The sequence below is a fragment of the Abrus precatorius genome, unplaced genomic scaffold (genome assembly GCF_003935025.1).
Source record: "Abrus precatorius isolate BTA unplaced genomic scaffold, Abrus_2018 Scaffold6, whole genome shotgun sequence".
Classification (NCBI taxonomy): Eukaryota; Viridiplantae; Streptophyta; class Magnoliopsida; order Fabales; family Fabaceae; genus Abrus; species Abrus precatorius.
In genome coordinates this window covers 3,076,425-3,092,109 of record NW_020874406.1, presented here as the reverse complement: position 1 = coordinate 3,092,109, position 15,685 = coordinate 3,076,425, and the positions used below count along the sequence as shown (strand labels likewise).

The following is a 15,685-nucleotide window of genomic DNA, read 5'->3' as shown; positions in this document are numbered from 1 at the left end:
AAGAACCACTTGGACAAGTTAAATTTTTGTATGTTCAGAGGTATAAGTATCAGTTGCTGCTATAGGATAAAATTTTGATTTTACACAAGTTAAATTGCAACAAGCTGTCAGGACAGTGTAAAACACTGATGCAGAAGTACAAATATGCAGCACTGAACACTCAAACTTCAAAACAAAATTTTAAATTGATATCTCTAAATTGCAGTTTCAAAATACGTGTAATATCAGAGTAAATTAGGGTAATGCAGAGGATTAATTTCAAATTGTCACTTAATTTTTTCAACAAAACTTTGTACTTTCAGCAAAAGAAAACTATTTAAGCAGAACAGGATATATCCATATGCACTTATGAAAGTACGATGCACAGAATTGAACAACCACATTCAGAGAATTTTAACTTGACATCCATAATTTTGTAAACTCAAAGTGCACACTCTCACAGAAAATTATTGTAACGCAGAGGAAGATTTACAGGTCTCACCCAATTTTCACACAGGTATGCACTCCAATCCTTCCCAGCATAATTTGTAACTATATTTCATCACAGTTATGCACTCTAGTTATCAATTCAACCTTTTCAGAGAATTTTGTTTAGGTCAACTCAGATTCTGCATAGATTTGGTTGAATATGTTGCAATATAGTTTCAATTATCCCAATGAGAACAGTGCCCCATTACCCCAAATTGATTTTGGATTATTTCTCTAAATGGCAAGTTAGGAATGTATGTACAGTCATAGCATAACAGGGTAGCGCAGAGGACTAATTCTAGAATTTAACTACTTTCCAACACAGTTTTTCAACCTAATCAGTTTCAACATAATGTTATTTTATTATGCCATTTCTAAACATTCAATCTAATACACATCATCAATTAAATTCAGAAATTCACATTCAACAGTTCTAATTCAAACTTTTTCACTAAAGTCTTTTTAGGTCAAGTTAATTCCTGCAGAAGAATTATTCATGAAAATGGAATAATGCAGATTTGAATCTTCTAAGAAAATTATAGACTACAACAAAAATCTAGTCACAATATTTTCTATTTCCATTATTGAATCAAATAGTTCCAAATATTACTCCATTTATCCTATTCAAAATTTTCCAAATCATCAAACACAGAAAATAGTGCATACGATAATTTCAGACCATCAATTTCAACACCTTTCAATCAAAATATTTTTATTGAAGTCTTTTTAGGTCACTCCACTTCTATAGAAATTTAACCAGAAAAATAGCACAATCCAGATTTGAATTTCCTAAAAAAATTTATACATGCCATGGAAAACTTATTTTTGAGTGATATCCTTTCTATTTTTGAATCAAATAAACTCAGAACAATGTCTCATTACCCTAAATTGACATTTTTCCCAAAACATTAACACAGAAAACCCTAATCCACTGTTTCAGAGAGAGGAGAGTAGTATACCTAGCGAGAAGATGAAAAAATTTGTGGGAACGTACTTGTTGTTGTTGATCGACACACACAAGGAGTGAAATCGCAGAGAATGCTCAGAGAAAAGGAAAATTTTTTTGGTGCAAAGGTGTGTGCGTGTTCACTTTAGGGAGTATTTATAGCCACGCGTGAGCACGTGACCACTTTCAAAGTAAAAAGTGAATGTTACAACATTTAAGACATTCAACGTGGTTACTTTATTTGATTAGAGTGAGCGTTCCAGAGAGTTAAGTTTTCTGGGTGAGGGGCGCGTTAGCGCTATTGCTGGGCAAAGTGATAATGCGCAAGCAATGTTGTAACTTTTTTCACAAAAAGGAGTAACGCACAGAAGAAAACTCATACTTACCTGTCCGTAGCCACTTTTGCCAGGGAAAGTGAGCTTTCCAGAGAGTATGTTTTCCCATCTGCCTCTACGTGATCACTCTCATCAGTGAGAGTGAGTATTCCAGAGAAACATATTTACCTTGATGCCTTTGCGTGATCACTTTTATCAGCAAAAGTGATTGTTCTAGAGGGGAACATCAAATTTCACTCTCTGCGTAGCTCCTTCCCTGCAATATGGTGACTCCTCTCATTAATCAAATGCCTTTAAAACCTCAATTAACTAACTTCTCACACTCTAATCCTTCAATTTACTTCTCTCAACCTCAAATTTCTAATCAATTATCAGATTCACTTCAGAAAATCAGATACAGCAGAATATTTGCTGAAATTGTAGAAGATTGTAAAACATGAATATGCAGAATTCTAACACAATACAGAAAGCTTAAAATGAGTGAGAAATATGAGTTGCCTCTCACAAAGCGCTCTTTTAACGTCACTAGCTTGATGTTAAATGTTCCTCACTTAAGAGGAACCAATTTCATGCATGAGATATTCCTTATAAACTCCTCTCCATGATAGACCTTCAATCTTTGGCCATTAACCTTGAATTCTCTCCCTGTCTTTCGATCCTCAATCATAATTTCTCCAAAGGGAGATGTTTCCTTGATCAGAAAAGGTCTAGACCATCTTGATCTAAGTTTCCATGGAAATAGTTTTAATCTGGAATTAAACAACAACACTTGCTGTCCAGGTCTGAATTCTCTTTGTAGAATGAATTTGTCATGAATTCTCTTGGTTCTCTCTTTGTACAACTTTGCATTCTCATAAGCTTGCTGTCTAAACTCCTCCAATTCATGCAATTGCATAATTCTCTTTTGTTCAGTACTTGGTAAATCAAAGTTCAACCACTTAGTAGTCCAATAAGCTCTGTGCTCCAACGCCAAAGGTAAATGACATGCCTTTCCAAAGACTAATTGATATGGTGACATACCAATTGGAGTTTTAAAAGCAGTTCTATATGCCCATAGGGAGTCATCTAGTTTCTTTGACCAGTCTTTTCTTGAACTACTCACTACTTTCTCTAAAATCTGCTTGATTTCTCTATTTGACACTTCCACTTGTCCACTTATTTGTGAATGATATGGAGTAGCAACCTTGTGCTTCACACTATACTTCATTAGTATTGCTTCAAGGTGTTTGTTGTAGAAATGAGCACCTCCATCACTTATCAAGAATCTGGGTACTCCAAATCTTGCAAACATATTTCTTCTTATAAAAGAGATCACAACCTTGGCATCATTTGTTCTTGTGGGAATGGCTTCCACCCATTTAGAAACATAATCCACTGCCACTAAGATGTATTCATGAGAGAATGATGGGGGAAAGGGTCCCATGAAGTCAATTTCCCATACATCAAACAATTCCACTTCTAGAATATTTGTCAATGGCAGCTTATGCCTCCTAAAGATGTTGCCTGTCCTTTGACACTTATCCCAACTTTCAACATACTTCTTGGCATCTTTGAAAAGTGTAGGCCAAAAGAAGCCTACTTGTAGTACCTTTGCAGCAGTACTTGAACATGTATGGTGGCCTCCATATTCTGAGTTGTGGCAACGCCATAATACCTCAGATTGTTCATTTTGTGGAATGCACCTCCTAATTAGACCATCTACCCCAATCTTGAACAAATAAGGGTCTTCTCACACATAGAATTTGCTGTCATGTAAGAACTTCTTCTTTTGCTACCAAGTGAACCTCTCTGGGATGAATTGAGTAGCCTTAAAGTTTGCAATGTCAGCAAACCAAGGCATCTCTTCTACTACAAGAAGCCTTTCATCTGAAAATTCTTCATTAATTTCTAAGGAGTTAGGGTTTAGACTTTCCAATGGAAGTTTGGATAGGTGATCAGCTACCCCATTTTCCTTTCCCTTTTTATCTCTAATTTCCAGCTTAAATTCCTGCAGCAGCAAAATCCATCTCAGCAACCTTGGTTTGGCATCCTGCTTTGACAACAAGTATTTAAGTGCAGAATGGTCAATATATACAATAACTTTTGATCCCATCAAATATGATCTGAATTTGTCAAAGGCAAACACAATAGCAAGGAGTTCTTTTTCTGTGGTTGTGTAATTCACTTGTGCTGGATTTAAAACTTTGCTAGAATAGTAAATGACATACAATTTCCTATCCTTTTTCTGTCCTAAAACAACACCCACTGCACTATCACTTGCATCACACATTAGTTCAAAAGGCAAATTCCAATTAGGTTTTGCAAGAATAGGTGCAGAAATTAGTTTTTCTTTCAAAACAGAAAATGCATATAAACAAGCATCATCAAATATAAAATCAACATCTTTCACAAGTAGATCACTAAGAGGTTTTGCAATTTTAGAAAAGTCTTTGATAAACCTCCTGTAAAAACCAACATAACCTAAAAAACTCCTAACTCTTTTAACATTAATTAGTGGAGGCAGTTTACTAATAACTTCAACTTTTGCTTGGTCCACCTCCATTCCTTTTTCTGAAATCTTATGGCCAAGAACAATGTCTTCTTGTACCATGAAATGACATTTTTCCTAATTTAATACAAGGTTAGTGTCTTGACATCTCTGCAAAATAGTGGATAGATTAGCTAAGCAATCATCAAATGAATCACCAAAAACAGAAAAATCATCCATAAACACTTCAATGATGTTTTCTACCAAATCAGAAAAAATGGAAAGCATACACCTTTGAAAGGTGGCAGGAGCATTGCACAATCCAAATGACATTCTTCTATATGCAAAAACTCCAAATGGACATGTAAATGCAGTCTTCTCTTGATCCATAGGGTCCACTGCTATTTGGTTGTATCTTGAATATCCATCAAGGAAACAATAGAAAGAATGTCTAGCAGTCTTTCCAGCATTTGGTCAGCAAATGGTAGTGGGAAATGGTCTTTTCTAGTTGCATCATTTAACTTTCTATAGTCAATACACATGCGCCAGCTAGTAATAGTTCTAGTAGGGATGAGTTCATTCTTCTCATTAGGTACAACTGTCATCCCTCCTTTCTTAGGGACAACTTGGACTGGACTCACCCATTGGCTATCAAAAATTAGATAAATGATCCCTGCATCTAGCAACTTCATGACTTCTTTCTTGACTACTTCTTTCATGGCTGGGTTCAACCTTCTTTGTGGCTGCACAACTGGCTTAAATTTCTCTTCAAATAGAATTCTATGTTTACAAAAAGAAGGATTTATACCTTTCAGATCTGAAATACTCCAGCCAATTACAGATTTGTGTTTTCTCAGAATTCTTAGTAGCTTTTCCTTTTCTTCCTCCTTGAGATCATTGTTGATGATGACTGGATTTTCGTGACTCTCATCCAAGAAAGCATATCTCAAGTTAGATGGTAGTTGCTTGAGCTTTAGTTTCTGATTTTGATCTTCTTTCATTTCTTTCTTTTTCAAGTCCTTTTTAACTGAGTTTTCTGCAGGATTCAGAATTGGTAGGGCTTTTAATTATTGCTCAATTTCCATCATTTGTTCTGTTTTACAAATCTCAGAATTTGTATTTCTTACAGCTATGGTTTCTCTCAACACAGAATTTTCATCAAGTTCATTAATAGGATAGTGTGTAATAATAAAATCCAAAATGTCTACTCTCATGCATGTATTATCTTCAATTGGATATTTCAAAGCTTCAAAAACATTAAACACTACCTTCTCATCTTGAACTCAAAGCATAAGTTCTCCTTTCTGCACATCTATTAGAGCTCTCCCTGTTGCAAGGAATAGTCTTCCTAGGATCAAGGGAATATTAGCATCCACCACCATGTCCAAGATGACAAAATCTGCAGGAAAAATGAACTTATCAACTTTAACCAATAAATCTTTAACTACTCCATAAGGATAAGTGTATGATCTATCTGCTAGCTGTAGTGTGATGTTGGTGGGCTTCACTTCTTCTATGCCTAATTTCTTCATGATAGCTAAAGGCATCAAGTTTATGATTGCTTCCAAGTCACACAATGTTTTTCCAATAGTGCACTGTCCTATTTCACATGGAATGCTGAATGATCCTAGATCTTTGAGTTTTTGAGGAAGCTTTCTTTGAAGAATGGCATTGCACTCCTCTGTCAAGGTACTGTTTTGTCATGCTCTAGCTTCCTTTTTTTGGAGAGTAGTTCTTTCATAAACTTTGCATTTGAAGGCATCTGCTCCAAAGCTTTTGCAAAAGGAATGTTAATTTGTACTTTCTTAAAACCATTCATAAACCTTTCAAATTGTTCTTCTTGTTTAGGATTTTGAACCCTTAGAGGATAAGGCAGCCTCTTGTATTTTTCTGGATCTATTGGCTTGCAAGCATCTTCAAAGAGTTGCTTCTTGGTTTTCTTCTCAGAATTCATAGGAACTTCTACTTTTTCTTCTGAATGATCTTTCTTCAATAGCTTAAAATTTCCTTATTGCAGATCTTGTTCAATTTTCCTCTCTGCTGCTTTGTCATTAACTTTCTTTCCTGCAGCTTTTGAACTTGCAACTATAGCTCCACTTCTTCTAGTGATGGCTTGACATTGCTCCTTAGGATTGATCACTGTATTGCTTGGAAATCTTCCTTCATCCCTGCTGGATAATTGTTTAGCTAACTGTCCAATTTGGGTTTCCAACTTCTTCATAGAAGCTTCTTGATTCTTGAAGCTTGTTTGGGTCACCTTCATAAACTGTAGCATGGTTTACTTCATCTCAGTCAACCTTTCATTCATAGGTTTAGAAAATTTCTGAGTTCCTTGAGGTTGAGCGGATGGATTCCTCTGAAAATAAGACTGTTGTGTTGCTGGACTTGTATTAGAAAAAGGTAAATTGGAGTTAGAATTCTTGGCAGCAGAATATTGATTATTCCAATTAGAATACTGCTGACTTCTATTATTCGAAAAGTGAAATCCAGGAGGATATGAGGATTGTTGTCTCTAAAAATTATTCATATAATTCACTTGTTCCTGTGGTTCACTTGTAGATGTCTTACATGCACCATTTGCATGGTTTCCTCCATAGAAACCACAGCTTAGCTAACTGGCAGGCATACTCCCTGCTTGAAGGTTGCAGATTTGTTGAGATATGGCAGTTATTTGTTCTGAAAACATATGATTTTGTAGCTGGTTCTGTGTAAGAAAGGTTTCCAAAACCTTAGCTTCATATCCAGTGTTTCTTCCTTAATTTCTTGAGTTTGAATTTTGGTACATTGAAGATGCCATCATCTCAATAATTCTTTGGGCTTCTTCTAAAGACTTTGTGTTTAAGGAACCTCCAGCAACAGCATCTACCATTGTTCTTGTTAATGTATTCATTCTATTATAGAAGGTTTCCAATTGCATCCAGTCTGGAATACAATGATGTGGACACCTCCTCAGCAACTCCTTATATCTCTCCCATGCTTCATACAATGACTTTCATTCTTGCTGTACAAATGATGTGATTTCACCCCTTAATTTAGCAGCGTTGGATAGAGGAAAGTACTTGGTTAGAAATTTATTCACTAGCTTTGTCCAAGTTGTGATGCTTCCTTGTGGTTGAGCTTGCAACCAACATTTGGCTCTATCTCTCAAGGAAAAGAGAAATAATCTCAGTCTGATGGCTTCTTCACTAACCTCATTCATTCTGATTGTATCGCATAGCTGCAAAAAATTAGAGATATGTAGGTTAGGGTCATCAGAATTTCCTCCAGAAAACTGATTCTGTTGGACTAAGTGTAATAAGGCAGGTTTAATTTCAAAATGGTTGGCTTGAATAGTTGGCCTAATTATAGAAGAATTAAAACCTTGCATGTTAGGAATTGCATAGTCCCCTAATATTCTAATCCTATTCTATTTTGTCATCTCTATTTCTGGATTTAGTTGTCTCAAATGTGTAGGTGTTCTTATTACTCTAGGAGTGTTTTGAACTTCTGGAGAATAGACAACTTCTAATTCACTATCACTTCCTATGAATTTTTCTGCTCTAGCCTCTTTTCTTAATTTTCTTAAGGTTATGTCTATGTCATGATCAAAGACCAGAGTTGATTTATTTTTGTTTTTACCACGCATATACAAATCAAAATGCAACAAATATAAACTACAACTCAATATTCAGAAATGCACAATAAAGATTATGCAGAAAAATATCAGTAAAAGCATATAAAATTCAATTCTAGCAACTGTAGAATTATGCATAATTGCAAAATCATGCAGAAATTATCTACTAGTATTCTACACTTATCTATTAAAATAAGAACAGAGTAACTTGAATGTAATACTAACTACAAAGAAAATTTAAGAAAACAAGTACTCAATCTAGCAATTTTTCGATTACTAATGATATTGAAACACAAATTTCCCAGCAACAACGCCAAAAAACTTGTTGTTACAATTCTAAACACTAGCAAGTGCACTAGGAATTGCAGCAAGTAATGAGTAATTTTTAAGATCAGAATATCGTTTCCACAGGGAATTAAGAAATCAAGTACCATTCCACAGAACAACAACCAGTTGAGCTAAACAATTTTGGAAGAGTTGTATCATTCAGAAAGTAGGAATTAAAAACAATTAAAAAGTAAGAAACTTGCAGCGAAAACAGAGTATGACAGTTATGTTGAGATGAGACAAGAATGAAAGATAGTTAGGAATTTATTTCACAAGAATGTCAATATTAATTCAATTATGCCTCTGAACGTTCAAGCAATTGGTTAATTGACAATCAGTTTCTCTTATTAATAGTCAAAGTTTAATCCCTTAAATCATTGGCCCTAACAAGCAACTAAACCACCCTAATCCCTTAGGTGAAGTTTAATTTCGAGTTGCATTAAAGCTTAGAACCTTATGATTGCAGAATTAGGTTCCCTTATCCCTAAGAAATTCCTAATTCTGGTTGCTAATTCAAATCAGAGAAGTAAACCCAACTTCCATTGACAAATGTTCCTCTTTGATTAATCATACGAATTTCCATTCAAAGATTGTACTAACAGCAAAATTAACAACTCAATTAATCCAAGAACTCAAATTTCATAAGCAAAAGTTGAATCAATACATCAATTCAAGGTCCATAAACTCCTTACTATGCAGAATTAAGCAAACATTGTAACAGAGAAAGAGAAAGAAGGAGAAGAAGAGAAGAATTGCAAAGAAGCCATCTCCACGAGCTCCAATCCAATGCCTCTTCTTGGAGCTTCAAAATTCGACCACAATCCTCTCTCTCATTCTCTCTCAACGAGAATCTAACAGAAAAAATAGAAAATGAACAAAGGACCCTGAGTTCTGAGCTTAAACAGGTATTTATAGAATCCTAATTTTGTGCGTTATCACTCTTGATGATAAGAGTGGCCATGTAGAGGCTCATGTGGTTTCTGGAAACTGGAACTATCACTTTCGCTGCTAAGAGTTGCAACGCAGGAGGTCGAGTGGTTGTGTGTGATCACTTTCGAAAGCAAGAGGGACCACGCACAACTTCCCTTGATACACTCCTCTCTGGAACATCCACTTTCACTGGTAAAAGTGGTGACGCAGAGCTTGCTGAAATTTTGCCTTCTCTAGAACACTCACTTTCGCTGGTAAGAGTGACCACGTAGAGCTCGTGATGTCTGAGATTTCTGAGAGACTCTCTGGAACACTTATTTTTGCCAGCAAGAGTGTTAACGCACAACATGTTCTTCTGAGGAACTTTCTGGAACACTCACTTTTGCTGGTAAGAGTGACCACGCCCAGACTCCCTTTTTCTTTTAAGCTCTGGAGTGATCACTTTCACTGACAATAGTGATCACGCCCAGCTTGCATTCCATAATTCTTGTGCTTTGAGTCCAGAATTGCTACTCTTCTTCTTCCTTTCCATTGATTTTCCATTTCCATGAACCTTGCTCAGATTATTCCTACAAAAAAGATTAAATTCTTAATTTTTAAGCAAAAATCTCACCAATGCTAAAATAACTACAAATTGAAATAAAACTTTCAACCATTATATTTTTTTGAGGTTTTCTGCTTTTTCTAACATAATTTCCTTATCAAATGGGTTAGAATTACACTAAAATATTAGTAAAAATATGGATTCATCAAACTCCACAGCAGTGTCAAGGCTGGAATTATGCTGTTAGAGTGCGTCATGCTGAACATTGGTCAGAAAATGGGAATGACCAAGGATGAAATGTACCATACACCAGATATGATAGAGAATGCTCAGTGTCTGCGCTCTTCTGTTTTTAAAGACCTACCAATTTACAAAACTCATTTTTCGCAGCCAGCTGATGAGGAGGTGGAAAAAGAAGAAGAAGAAGAGGAAGATGGAAAAGAAGAAGAAATCTCAGATGATGAGGATGAAGCAGATGAATAGCTTAGGATTTTTCTTTTTCTGTCAGTTAGAATTTTTGTAGATCTTTGTAATTAAGTTTCAAACTCTTTGGAGTTGTAATTTGCACATTTTGGTATATTTTGGTTTAATTTTGGTTATGAATATTTCTGTTTTAAATATCTACTAATTTTGCAGATTAAATGCCTTTTACTTACTAATTGATAAATTTTGGTATTCGGTGCAAAAACTGTCACAATCACACAACACTCAAATACAATAGATGTTGACACCTACACAAGCTGCCATAAAAGGGGGGTTATCTTTACCTTTTGTCATGTGTTAGCTTCACAATACACTGAAAATTTTCAGAAAAACACAAAAATATTAGTATAGAGTTTGAACTGCTTTTTGTGAATTAATTGTATTTTAATTGACAATTCTGTGAATTTTGATTTAATTTTTCTTTTTAAGTTGTTTTTCCCATTCTCAAAATGAGGTCACACTTGTAATTTTCAAAAGGAGACAGTCTTGAGCGAGGTTGCTTCTTGTCTGAGCAAGATCCCTTCTCGCTTGAGAGAGGTTTGTAATGCCCCAATTTTTGTCAATTAGTAAGTAACTCTTAAATCTTAATTATTTGCTAGTTCTGGCTTGATAGTGTCGGAATAATTAGCTAGATGCTAATTTTTTTATTTTTATCTTCTGAAGAGAATATTGACTTGATCTCTAAGTTCTGCATTTTAGAATGACTGCATGCATTATACTTGGCTTCGATATCATCCAAAATTATCCTGGCTATGTTCAGCTGTACTGGCCAAAATACTTTAAGAATCTTGTTCAAAAAGCTAATTTTTGTCTTAATTAAATAATTGAAAAAAATATGATTATTTGTCTCGAAAAACGTGAGATTTAGTAATCACTACATTAGATATTTAATCATTTCTTAGCCGTCAAAATCATTACATGGAATCTCACGAGATCTAGTAATCATTATTTTAAAGATTTCCAAATCTAATATCTGCCACTAGATTTTCATGCAAAATATTCTTGTCTCATAAATCACTGACATCATAATTACCCGAATCTTCCAAAATCTAGTATCGGCCACTAGAATTACATGCAAGAAATTCTTGTCTCCCGATTTGCAGACATAATCATTTTGGAACATTCTTGTCTTGTCTTCCAAAATGCCAACACCATGATTATCTTAATTAATTGTCTTTCTTGAAATTAGCACCATGTCAAATGTCTAATCCACATGTCAACCTAGTCATGTCACATTCTTTTCTGGCATCAAAATTCATGCATTTGCTGCCCAAAATCTTACCCTTGGAATTTGTGCATGCAGCCTTAAACCATTCCATGCATTTTGCTTGCTAAAAGTGTGTAGACTTTGCTTGCAAGTCTCCCTAAAATTCACTATTCCCACTTGAAAAACTGTGACACCCTTTTTCTTGTACCATTTTCACCAATGCCACTCCAATTTTACCTCAATTTAACCGTGTGAGATTTGGAACTTGCAAACCTTGTCTAGCAAGCCAAAATCATAAGTGTCAAATTGCAATTGGCAATTAACACATTGACCCTCCATACAAATTGATTTCCTTATTTCTTTTTCCCATTTTGTTGCCAAAGAACTGAGACCTCTCTCTCTTTTCTCTCTCACACTTCTCATTCTCCTAACAACTCTCATTCTCTCAAACTCTCTCAAAAGAACTGAGAGGTTCCAACCCCAAAACCTCATCATCCTTCAATTGAACTCTTGCAAACACTCCACCATTTCTTCACCAACAACTTCCTCCATCATTCCTTTAAACTTTCGTGTTGAAGAAGCTTGTCTTGGAGGAAGAACTCAAAATCTTTGGTGTTGTTTTCTCGGTCCAGCAAGCATCCTTTAGAGATCCACAATTTCCAGCCCTTTTCTCTTTCATTTTACGTCTCAAACTCAAAATCAAGGGGGAGTTCTCACTTTCTTACTCTTGATTTGCTTTCTCTTGGCTGCACTTTTGATAAACTCTTGAAAAGATTATGTTTTTATCTTCAATGACTTTGAACAAGTTGAAATTACTCTTTGCATGTTGAGTTTTCCATCTTGTACTTCACTTTTATTGCCTCTAAATTCTCAGTTTTGTGCTTGGATGAGGTGAACCCTTTGTAAGTTTGAATTTTTATTAATTGCATGTTAATTTCTTCTTGTGTATGTCACGGATTTACACTTATCTTGTTAAATCTCTTGTTAAAATGATGATTCACCCTTGAAACTATGGACCCGTTGATGAATCCATATTTTGACTAATATTTTAGCATAATTCTAACACATTTGATAAGAAAAATATATAAAGAAAGCAGAAAAACTTAGAAAAAGAGAAGGAATTGAAGTTTGTTTAAATTTGTAGTTATTTTAGCATTTGTGAAATTTTTGCTTAGGAATTAAGTTTTTAATCTTGTTTTTGAAGGAATAAATTGAGCAAGGATCATATCCATGGAGGTTTGATGACAAGAAAGAGGAAAGAAGCAAGTCTGGACTCTAAAAACTCAAGAATAAGAAATTGCAGACTGGGCGTGATCACTATTATCAGTGAAAGTGATCACTTCAGAGCTCAAAGAAGAAGGAAAGCTCTGCGTAACCACTTTTATCATTAAAAGTGATAGTTCCAGAGAAGCAAAATATCAGGAAAGCTCTGCGTAACCACTATTGTCATCAAAAGTGATCGTTCCAGAGAGTTTTCAACTTGGCGAGTTGCTCGTAGTCACTTTTATCAACAATAGTGATAACGCACAACTACCTTGGCTCTGCGTTGTCACTTTTATCATCAAGAGTGATAGTTCCAGAGAGCCCTCAATATCAGGAAAATGTGTGTGGCCACTATTTCTGGGAAAAGTGTTAACGCGCAACCAAAAACTCTCTGCATAACTACTATTTCTCATAAAAGTGATGACGTGAAAATCTGGGAAATTTTATAAATACCAGAAACGATCTGGAAATGGGGGATTCTGTTCATTTTCAGTTTTTTTTAGTTAGCTTCTGGTTAGAGGAAGTGAGAGAGAGAAGTGGGGATTCAGATCTCGGAGCTTCACGAAGAGGAATTGGAGTGGAGCAAGCTTCCATGGCGTTTCTGAGTTTCTTCTTCTCTTCTTCTCTTTCTTTTTCTTCTTCTGCTGCCATGGCTGTGTAATTCATTCATAGTTAGGGATTGTAGATCTGAAATGAACATGTTGAGTTGATTTAGATCTGGATTTCAAGCTTTGGAATAGATTGAGTGATTGATTCTGAACTTCACGTGGAAATTGAATGGAAATTTGATTAACTAAATTCAGAAGAACTCTTGTCAATGGAAATTGAATTTGTTCTTCAGATCTGAACCAATCACCAAGATTATAGTTTTCTTAGGGATAAGGAACTTTGATCTTGCAATCTTTTGGTTTCTTACACTTAAAGTAATATTGAATTGAATCAGATCTAAGGAATTAGAATGGTTTAATTAAATGTTAGGTTCACTGAGTTAAGGAATTAACCTCTGAATAATATAATGTGAAGCTGATTGTCATTCTTTCCAATTGCTTGTTAATTCAGAACTTTATTGGTTAAACATTGGAGTTTTGGTGAAGCAATTCCCTAGCTATGGTTTCTCCCTCTGTTATCACATAACTGTGTGTTCATTATTTTGTTTTTTGCAAGTTTATTTTACTTTTAATTGTTCTAGTTTGCTGTTATTACATGTTACCACTCTCCTTACAATTTCGAAAAAGCTTAAATGGTTATAATTCTATGAAGTAATACTTGAATCTAAATTCCCTGTGGAGACGATATTTGGATTTAAATTTACTCATCACTTGCTGCAATCCTAGTGCACTTGCTAGTGTAGATTGCGAACAACAAGTTTTTGGCACCGTTGCCGGGGAATTTTGCATTTCAATATCATTAGTAGTAGAAAAGTAACTAGATTGAGCATTTATTTTGTTGCTTTGCTTTCAAATTGCTTTCTGCATAATTTTACTGCACCTTGTGTAATATTCTGCATAATATTTCTGTCTGCTGCAAAGAGTTTTTACATCATTGTTTATCTGCATAATTTCAGTTTTCATTGTTCTTCATATTTGTAATTACCATTCTGCATATTGGTACATGAATTTACAATTCTGTAACTGCTAGATTTAAGTTTCTATATGCTTTTACTGATAGATTTTGCATGAATTCTGTTGTACATTTCTGAATATCAATTGTAGTCTAATTTTGCTTCAAACTGATTTGTATATGCGTGGTAAAAATAAGAATAAATCAATTCTGGTCTTTGATCCTGACATAGACATAACTTTGAGAAGATTGAGAAAAGAGTCTAGAGCAGAAAAAGCCATAGGGAGTGATAGTGAGTTAGAAGTTGTCCATTCTCCAGAATCTCAGAGTAATCCTAGAGTGAAAAGAACATCTACACCCTTGAGACAACCAAATCCAGCAATAGAAATGGCAGAGCAGAACATAATTAGAACATTAGGGGACTATGCTATTCCTAACATGCAAGGTTTTAACTCTTCTATAATTAGGCCAACTATTCAAGCCAACCATTTTGAGATTAAACCTGCCCTACTACATTTAGTCCAACAGGATCAGTTTTCTGGAGGAAATTCTGATGATCCTAACCTGCATATTTCAAATTTTCTGCAGCTATGTGACACCATAAGAATGAATGGAGTTAGTGAAGAAGCTATCAGATTAAGACTATTTCCTTTTTCCTTGAGAGATAGAGCAAAATGTTGGTTACAAGCTCAACCACAAGGAAGCATCACAACCTGGACAGAACTTATGAATAAGTTTTTAACTAAGTACTTCCCTCCATCCAAAGCTGCTAAGTTGAAAGGAGAAATTACATCCTTTGTGCAGCAAGAAGGAGAATCATTGTATGAAGCTTAGAAAAGATACAAAGAATTGCTTAGAAGGTGTCCGCATCATTGTATTCCAGATTGGATGCAATTGGAGACTTTTTATAATGGGATGAATGCGGTAACAAGAACAATGGTTGATGCTGCTGGTGGAGATTCATTAAATACAAAGTCCTTGGAAGAAGCTCAGAGAATTATTGAGATGATGACATCTTCAATGTATCAGAATTCAAACTTAAGAAGTCAAGGACGAAATTCTGGTCATGAAGCTAAGGTTCTGGAAACCTTTCTTGCACAGAATCAGCTACAAAATCAAATGTTTTCAGAACAATTAGCTGCCTTAACACAACAAATCAGCAACCTGCAAACAGGGAGTATGTCTACCAGTCAGCTAAGTTGTGATTTTTGTGGAGAAAACCATGCAAATGGTGCATGTGAGGCATCCACAAGTGAAACACAAGAGCAAGTGAATTATATGAATAATTTTCAGAGACAACAGCCATCATATCCCCCAGGATTTCAATTTTCCAATAATAGAACTCAGCAGTATTCTAATTGGAATAATCAATATTCTGCTGCAAAGAATTCTAACTCAAATTTGCCTTTTTCTAATGCAGGTTCAGCAACACAACAGCCTTATTTTCAGAGGAATTCATCCACTCAACCTCAAGGAAATTAGAAATTTTCCAAGCCTATGAATGAGAGGTTGACTGAGATGGAAGAGACTATGCTGCAATTC

The 15,685-nt window shown here is 35.1% G+C and overlaps 2 non-coding genes across 2 annotated transcripts; one reads left to right on the top strand and one right to left on the bottom strand.

Annotated features, from left to right (window-relative positions):
- The first annotated feature begins 7,143 nt into the window (after window positions 1-7,143).
- LOC113870596 lies at window positions 7,144-7,250 on the top strand. Its single transcript, XR_003505617.1, has one exon. It is a non-coding gene; the product is annotated as a small nucleolar RNA R71 (small nucleolar RNA).
- Window positions 7,251-14,914: 7,664 nt separating this feature from the next.
- On the bottom strand, window positions 14,915-15,021 carry LOC113870538. Its single transcript, XR_003505561.1, has one exon. It is a non-coding gene; the product is annotated as a small nucleolar RNA R71 (small nucleolar RNA).
- Between the last annotated feature and the right edge of the window lie 664 nt (window positions 15,022-15,685).